We start from the raw sequence: 9601 nt of genomic DNA on the forward strand, positions 1-9601 counted from the left end.
TCAGCTCTAGGCTTTCCATCAAAGCGTGAACCGCCCCCGACAACATTTGTGCTCTTATCTTCCAACCCAAGCAATTATACAATAAGTGATTATGGCTCCCTAGGAGGGTTTTCCCCCACTCCCCCCGATTTTTTTTTTTAACTTTCAAATTTTCTTCTTTCTTTTTAATAATTCCAAATCCGACCCCCCGTGAGATAAGTTCTTTATGACAAATGATCGGATCGTTGTGGTTAAATCATTTATTTCTACAAAAATATATGTTTTCACTCCCCCTCTTTTTAAAAAAAAACTTTTAATTTTTCAAAAAGTTTTTTTAAAATTTCTCCTTTCTTTTCATATTTTCAAATCCAACCTGAATATGATATCACATAACAGCATCAATTTATCAGTAAATATAACATCTCGTTTTTTGCCATATGGTGTACAAACTTTTCTAATTTTTTTCTCAATCACTATAGGATTATACATCATGCAACCCGAATAAGGTATTATGTTATTCGGTCGATCTTTTATGCCGAATAATCCGATCGTATAGTCAGACAATTTATTTCCCCAAAAAAAATTTCCCAACTTTTATTTAGAAAATTCAAAAGAAATTCCATATTAGAAATTCTAAATATACAAATTAAGATATACGTAACTTTTTTTTTTCAAAATTTAGGTTGCGAGTGAGGAACTATTTCCCCTTCCTAGATGTCTTCTCTTTTTGTTTTAATTTTCTTTTTTATCTAATGTTTTTAAATCCGGCCTAATAAGGTAGCAGTGTAACCCAACTAACCTGTCAAGTCAAATGATTTGATATTATGATAAGACTAGTTATTTCTAAAAAAATATTATTTTCCTTTTTATCTAGATTTATTCATATTGCATGCAAGTTCTTGCCCCCTTTTTTTACGAGTATCATATATTAAAATAATGTCACTTATGGAAGTGAACATTTAGCGTTCACAAGTGAATTTAACGTCACGTTTTTTGCCTATCTGGTTACCCTATACTTTTTTTAATAAATTTTCATTTACGGACACAAACTTCTTACTCTATATTGTATCTTTCACAAAGAAGTATACTAATTATACACATAATTTTGAATTACGAGTAATAATTTTTTTCCTTTTATCCATACGAGAATACTCATAAACATTCAAAATCTATTATTTTAAGATATTGTAATAATATATAAATAAGCGGGTATAAAAAATAATAATTTCTTCATATTACATTTATCTAACAAATTATTTTGGAAACTCGATCACATTAGATAGGAATAATAACAATCGAATGCTAATGGACGATCCATCTGCCACATCTTTTGAAAAATGATTCAATTATTGATTAGCAGGCGTGAGTTTATGGCGTAGGGAATAAGAGAGTGAAGAATTCAACTTGGGTATCGCCATCTTCGATATCTTGGATTTAAGAAGATGAAAGAATACTAAGAGTGGCATCGTAGAACTGTTTCCGATTTAGACAAATCGAAGGGACCCGATTCGATTAAAGAGAACCCTCTAGCCGGACTAGCTAGGAGCTAGGGACCCTCTTGCATAGAATTTGTACCGTTCCTTAAGGAAGCGAAAGCGATATTGGGAGAAAAAAGGCCGCCGTGGGGGGGGCGGAGCGCCGTCTGGTGGAGCCACCCCAATACGGCCAAAGGCTCACTGATTTGGATCGTAGTGCGGTGTGTATCAGCCCCCTCCTTCCCCCACTCTAGTCCGTCTCCATCTATAGGATCAACGCTACTGGTCCAACTGTCAAAAATGTATATATATATATAAAAATATCAAGGTGGATATTGGTTTAGGTGGTCGAAAGCCTCATCCTTTAAGCAAGATTCGAGTCGAGTATTTGTGAATGGAGAAAATTTAGCAGAGTTTTATCTTTTAGTGAACTGAACTGCTCGAGTATGGATTCGTTAATTAGAGATCATTGAGCTTCCGAATATCAGGTGGTGCAACACGAAGTATATATATAACATATATATGATCATCAATAGCAATTTAATAGGCTATAGCTACTAGGACACTTTATGGATTTTTTAAAACCTAAATTCAATCCTAAGATAATGGGGAATACCTAATGATGATATATAATGGACTTATTGGAGTAATACCGAAAATCGGAGATAGTGAAGAGATCTTCTTACTTCCAAAATTTCTTTTATTGCTGGATCTTACGCTTAATTACACATCGGTTAACTAATTATCGACATCGACAATCATGCGGAGTTCCCAAGTCGTACTTCCGTTTATGGAGTTATGATGAACTCAATGATCGAGATTAGTAAATTGTCAGATGGAATAGGTTTCCTTCTTTCAATGAATTAGGGGACCGAAACCCAGACCATACGAGATATGTTTCGTTTGAAAGTGTTGTTGCTGACAGGAATTTCACAAAACGTAAGGTGTCACTAAAACTAAATGTGAACTAATAATAATTGATATACCAAACGAGAAAAAAAAAATTATAATCATCGATTAATTTGTTGGAGAAAGTCAAGTATAGAATTCCAAAACTTAATCCAAGCCACCAAACGGTGATCTCGATTGTCACCGTTCTACCAAATATTTGCAATCCTCGCTGAGATCTATATATTGCAAGTCACATCCAGTTGCTCTCCTGTAACTTATCGATGTTATCATATGAAAGATTCATTGCGCAAAAATTATTTGTGGGGCAGACTGCAAATTAATCATTTTTTTGGAGTAGCATGACTTCATAAGATGATTACATTAAATCAAGAAAGAGAAGAACAAAGGTGGCCAGTTCTCGTCATCGATATTGACCAACGAGACCTTCTGGGGACGGATTTATATTTTCGTTTTTTACTATAAAATCTGAGCGGATTTAATAAAAATTTAAAAAGCAATAAAGATCTCTCTGTCTCCTTTCACTTTTGTGTGCATCCTATTATATATCTAGAAGTTGATTGACCCGCAACAAATTCAGTTCAAAATGGGTCGGCTCAATTAGAGTTAACTTTCCCTATTGTTAATATTTTCATTTTCATTTGCTGTCTAGTTTCATATTTTATTTTATTTTTCATTTTGAAAGTTGACTCCAACACGCCAATGCACTTCTTCAATTGGAATAAGTCCTCGCGGCAAGTAGCCTATTTCAAAGTTCACTTCCAGTTGAGCAAGTAATTAAAGACTATACTTGGAAGGACCAACATATACGATAATTTTAGAGTCGTAGTTCACGGATTTTTTTCAGATATAATATGTTTTTAATCGTAGACAGTCAATATATATTGATAAGGGCATTATGAAGGAGAGAATATATAAAATATCAGGAGCGAGTAATTGTACTATCTAACTTATGTTGAAATTTTGGTGTGATTAAGAAATGTCAAAAGAAAAGGTAGATATAAGTTAGAACTAATACATGCACACAAGATAAGAAAAAGGGGTGAAAATCTTCAATTGAAAAAGGCCAAAGAAGAGACTTATGATTGATCCCATCAATAAAATAAAATAAAATGAAGCATGCATGCCAATTGGATTCCCACCTTCATATTATTGATTCAGCAACGCATCTAAGCAAAACTTACTAGAAAATTGAACCTTTCTTATCCGACCGTGACCCTCTCATAACGAAGATATCTACTCCACGGTGAATGTTGAGCAGATGACTGATTGTACACATCGATCACGCATTCGTGGATTCACTATTAAGATAGACCGGAGACAATTGCACATGCCTACGAGAACAGAAAGACGATAAGTTGCGGAAGTTCTTATGCCACTTCAAATAGAATGGGGACAGAAGTGGGCTTGTCAAGGTAATAGTTATCAGTACCTCTAATGAAACACCAATATACGTGACCCATTTGAAAAGGATTTTGCAAAAGCATAATAATTAGTAGAATTTAAATATAAAAAAAGAAAATCTTCCACGCGAAATAGTGAATATTGTTAATTGACAAGTCCGCTTTCGGAATAATTATTTCTTGATAGCTATTAAGGTGTTCATTATTGCTGACCCGGCTCTTTAATTCTTGGCATATCTTAAAACGATACGAGATATGTCTGTGTATGTCCTCCTCTTAAGGATACTCTCTCACTTTAGGTCTACAACCTTGATGATGTCGGAAACTTTGCCATGAATATAAGATAATTTTTTATTTGTATATAAGAAAGTATGTATGTATATATATATATATATATATATATATTTTCAGTTCGAAGGTCGTAAGTGATAAAGAATTCAGTACGAGATGATAAGGCTCGTCTATTTAAATATATAGCCTTGACGTATATATAATTAATATTTTGAATGCCAGTTAATTCAAAAGACGTGTGACATCTATATCATAAATATCACACACACACACACACATATATATATATGAAAGCATAAAAAAGGAGGAAACAGCCAAATAAAACTCAGAATGTTCCGTTTATAAATAATTTTTTTTTTATTTTTTAAGTTTTTTAAAAAAATATATAGATATAAATTTGTGGGACCATAATTTTTTTATTTTTTAGTTTTTTTAAATATTTTTTCAACTTTTAAATTCTTTAAAATATATAAATATAGATTTTTGGACCAGTTGTTATTTCTTGGATATTTAAGCTTTTAAAAAAATGAATTTCTTAATCTTTTTTTAAAACATATAGATATAGATTTATGAAACTGGGCTTTTTAATATTTTTTTTTAAATTATAATATCTTATGAGAAGATCTACATAAAGCAAATCACATAATTTGCTTTTCAAAAACTAAATTAAATCATATTTTCAAAGATATAATGTGTTATATATATTTGCTTTTAAAAAAATAAATCAAATCGTACTCTTTTAATAGATATATAGATATGATTTGTTATCTATAATATATTCCGTGTGATGCGTTATAAATAACGAAAGTATCATACACAAATTGTGATTGATTCAGCTATGAAAAATATAACTATCGTTGGAGTTCTTTAATTTTAAGCACAGGCTTGAAGGTGTGTTCCTGACTCTTTACTTTTTCTCACACATGAAAGTTTTTTATTTCAAGATTTATATTGATTTCTTTTCTTTTTTATATTTTTTCTTATTTTATTCATGCAATTAAATAACCATGATCATATATATGTAATAATATATTGTTAGTGATTGTAAATCACTTTTTTCAATAATTTATAACACATGCTTTTTATACGACAAACTCGCGAAAAAATAATCAAATATTGTTGAGGATGTTAATCCCACATTAGAAAAATGAATAAACATCCATGAATTTATATGAGACTTGAGTACCACTACTTATCAGTTTGAACTTTTAAGTGAAAATGTGCCAATGAAAATTTAATATGGTATCAGAGCCAAGTTAAGCGTATGTGCACCCACGCGCGTGTGCACATCAACACCACGTCAGACCCAATATGTCTGAGTGCAGCCAAGAATGCGTCTCGTATCAGTGTTTCCTCTCGCCCGAGTACGGAAGATGAGCCCGGCTTGACATATTGTTGAGGGCGAGTGTTTAAGAGCACGTGACAACGCGTAGGTAGAAATAGACCACACGATACACGTGAGAGCGGGTGTTGAGAATGTTAATCCCACATTGGAAAAATAAATGAACATCCATAAGTTTATATGAGACTTAGATACCACTACTTATTAGCTTAAGTTTTTAAGTGGAAATATGCCTAAGTCCGTATAAATTCGATGGAAATTTAATAAATATTATTTCATACAACGCACGAGCTCCACAATTGGTATATATAATAATAAAATAAAATAAAATATATAAATTTTATCTGAGCAAAATGCAAAAAAAATTATCATGAAACTACTAGAACAGAACAGTTGGGCTGCTGGCTCGAATTTGAATTAATCATAATCTGTTTTAAACTTCGGATGTCAAGTGATTCACACCGAAAGAATAACTGGCGTTCATGCATGCAGGAGACAAAACAGAAACTGTAGTAGAAGCTAGCTTTGCCGACTTTTGTGCGTCAGATGGGATGGTTCCATTGGGACAGCTTTGCGCGATGCTGACCCCCACAAAATCCCTATCTTTGAATTAATTTGCCTCATAATTAGTTTTCTGACTTTAGGCTTGTAACTAATTAAATTAATTTTATGAATGACGTAATTTCATATTAGGAGAGATTTCTGTTTATCTCCTTAAGGAGCCGACTCGATTTAAACTGAATTAATCATGATCTCGATGAATTTCTGAATACCATGATACACATCAAGAAAAAAAAAAGAATCAATTTTATGCCACGACCCGTCTATCAAAGATCATATTTTTATACAAATATATATGAAAAAAGTTCTATAATATCATCAAAATACTATATTTTCTTAATTAATACTCTTTGAATATCTCCAAGGAGAGAGCAACTGATAAATCGATGCAGTCAAGTGACGGGGGGCATAATAAGTTGGAGCTGAACATTCACTCGTCTTGTATAGCTCAAGCGCTTTAACAAACGTTCTTTTGGCAATGAGTCCTTTTTCAATATATTTATTTATTTACGTATTTAAAATCATTAAAACTGATCCGTGGAAATATCATAATGCCAAGTGTCGACCTTTATTTTCATAATAATCTTCATAATGTCAATTGTTTTTCGTCTTAACCCCTTCTTTTTCATTCTTCTTTTATCCTTATTAGCATGTTTTAACTATATATGCAATTAATTAAATATATCGTAAGACAAATTATATATATAATTCTCTCATTTAATGTAAAAACTATTTAATCACTGTTTTTGAAAATTATATACATTTTGTCTTTCTATATTTATAATGTCGTTCAATCAAATTTCTAATTTCTTTTTTCTCCACGTATATGTGTTCACCAAATTAAGACAGTTTGAAAGTTAGAGTATTCTATCAGTTTTAAAATGAGTCACTCTATATTAATTTTTAATGTTTCACTTTCCAATATTACTAATACATCTTTTCTCGGATTTTCATCGTAAAAAATATTATTGATCAAAATATTTTTAAGGACCGGCGACATCATATGGGCTCTATAATCAAACATATTTATGATAAACCTGCAGAAGATACCAACCGGAAGTGATCAATCAAGTAACAATCAATAATTTCTTTTTACTGGTAAAGTGACAATCAATCAAAATTATGGTACTAAAGATAGGCGACAACAAACAAGTGGAGAATGCATTTATCTATACTGCTTAAACTGAAAAAACCTTATCGATAACTTTCAGTTTTCAAAAGTACCCTTAACAAAATATTTACAGTTGATAATAATCATCAAATGAGAGATATAATGATAGTATGAAAGAAAAACTACCCCTATTTTTTCTTCAGCAGTCCCATCCATTCCTCTTTCTCTATTCTTTTTTTTTTTTGCTAGATAAGATATTTCATTAATGAGAATGAGCAAATACAAAGGCCGGTGGATCTAGCTTAGGATACCCTTCAAAAGTACAAAGAGACTGAAAATATGACTTTGAGCCAAATTGGCTTAAGTCGTGGGTAATAGTATTGTCATCCCTAGGAATACATGAGCAACACCAATCTAAAAAAGTTTCTAAAGGTAGTAATAATATATGATACAATAGTTCTAATTTCCCACGGGGAATTATGTGGATGCAAAATGGCATCTACAAGAATCAAGACGTCACTTCTTAGCCAAATCTTATTTATTCCTCTTTTTGCAGATATTGAAAGTGCGAGTAGGGCAGCTCGGGCTTCTGCTTTGAGCGGCTTGTCGTTAGTGGAGATTTGGAACCAGGATAGAATCGGTGGGCTATTCGGATGTTGTATGATTCCCGAAAGGCATGCTCTGTTTCTGTTCCAAGCTGCATCAGTGCTGATAATACTCCAATCTGGTCCAGTGGGTATTTATGAAGCTAGGAGTTGCAGGAGTTATGTCTGCGAAGTTCTTTCCCCCTGTTCCGTCCACTCCTGCTATGCTCCGTGAAAGACCTTTTTATTGTTTTGATAGTTTCGAGGAGATCAGCTAGTTTAATTGCATGGAAAGTAATATTTCGTGAGTTCCATAGTTGATAGAAAGTTATTGCTGCAAATAGAGAAAATGAGGTCTTATCATGAGTATTCGGAAGGAGAGATGAGGGAGGGGAAGCTATAAAGTTAATCAGATCCTTTGCACAAGTGTTAGGGAAAAAATTGGATTGGAAATGCTAGGGTGTTCCTCCAAGTAACACGATAAAAGATATACTCTCCGTAGATGTGATCTCGATTATCGGAGCTGGTTTAGCAGAGGGGACAATGTGAGTTCTCCTCACTAAACTAGGGGAGGCTTTCACTCGCAATTCTCCACAAGTGGAGTTTAAGGCGTTCATAAATTTTAAGATTCCAAATGTCTTTCCACAATATTCTACTAAGGTTTTAGAATCTATGCTGTTGATTCGTAAGATTGAAGGATTTGACGGTATGCTTCCTTGAAGTGTTTAGGGTCCATTGTGCTGAGTCTTCGAGTTCGTCCAGGGCGAGATGGATCTTGAGGATGTTCCGCACTGTTTCTTGGTCGAATAGGCTTGTAAAGAGCGGAATGTTCCATCTCTTTGGTTGGTACAACATCAAGTCACTTACTTTTAGAGCCGACTCTTGGGCTATATTGGTTTTGGGAGATGGTTTGTGGTCGTTCGTTCCAGGGATCCACAAATTAAGCCATACCGAGATAGATGTTCCATTTCCTACGGAGAAACACGTGTTGTCTTGGATGGTGTCTTTACACCATTGGAAGCCTTTCCAAATTGGTGAGGGGGAAGAGCAATTGGTGGTGTTGAGAAAGTTGTTATACTTAGTCTTGATAGCCCTGCTCGCAAGATTGTTATTCGTTTTTGTCAGGGCCCATACAGTTTTAGAAAGCATTGCCTTGTTCGTATCTTCTGCTCTTCGGAAGCCTAGGCCACTTGTTGCTTTCGGTTGGCAAATAGAGTCATAGCTCTTTGGCGCATAATAATTGCCCTCATCTTTACTAGTACCCCACCAAAATTGTTTTGTTACCTTGTCAATTTTGTTTAATGTGGATTTTAGTAACCGAAACAGTGACATGGTGTAAATCGGGGTGCTATTGATGATAGAGTTTATTAGAATTGTTATGCCAGCCCAGGAAAGTGCCTTTGTTTTCCATGTTGCTAGCTTATTTTTGATCTTGTCAATGAGGAATTGAAATGATTCATTATTCTTCCTTTTGACGAATAGCGAGTTTCCTAGATATCTTGCATCTTCTTTTAGTTTCTTCATACCTAGGATTGATTTAGCAGTTCTTCTTGTGTCCGTCGAAGTGTTCTTGGAGAAGAAGAGGCCTGATTTAGCGCAATTGACTTCTTGTCCCGACCAATCACATAATTTATCCAGGATTTCTTTTGTGGCTCTGATGTTTGCTTCGGTTGTTTTTGTAAGGATTAAGAGATCGTCTGCAAACATTAGGTGGGTGATTTGTGAGCCTCCTCTACTTATCTGAATTCCTTTGATGTCACCATTTGTTTCTTTCTTGTAGAGGAGTCGAGACATGATTTCCATTGATATGACAAAGAAGTAAGGCGAGATAGGACCTCCCTGCCTTAAGCCTCTAGATGGTGAGAAATGGCCGTGAGGTGATCGGTTGAGCAAGATGGAGAAGGTAGACGTTGAGATGTACTGATATATCCATAATATGATCTCCT

The sequence above is a fragment of the Punica granatum genome, chromosome 8 (assembly GCF_007655135.1).
Source record: "Punica granatum isolate Tunisia-2019 chromosome 8, ASM765513v2, whole genome shotgun sequence".
In the NCBI taxonomy this organism is placed as follows: Eukaryota; Viridiplantae; Streptophyta; class Magnoliopsida; order Myrtales; family Lythraceae; genus Punica; species Punica granatum.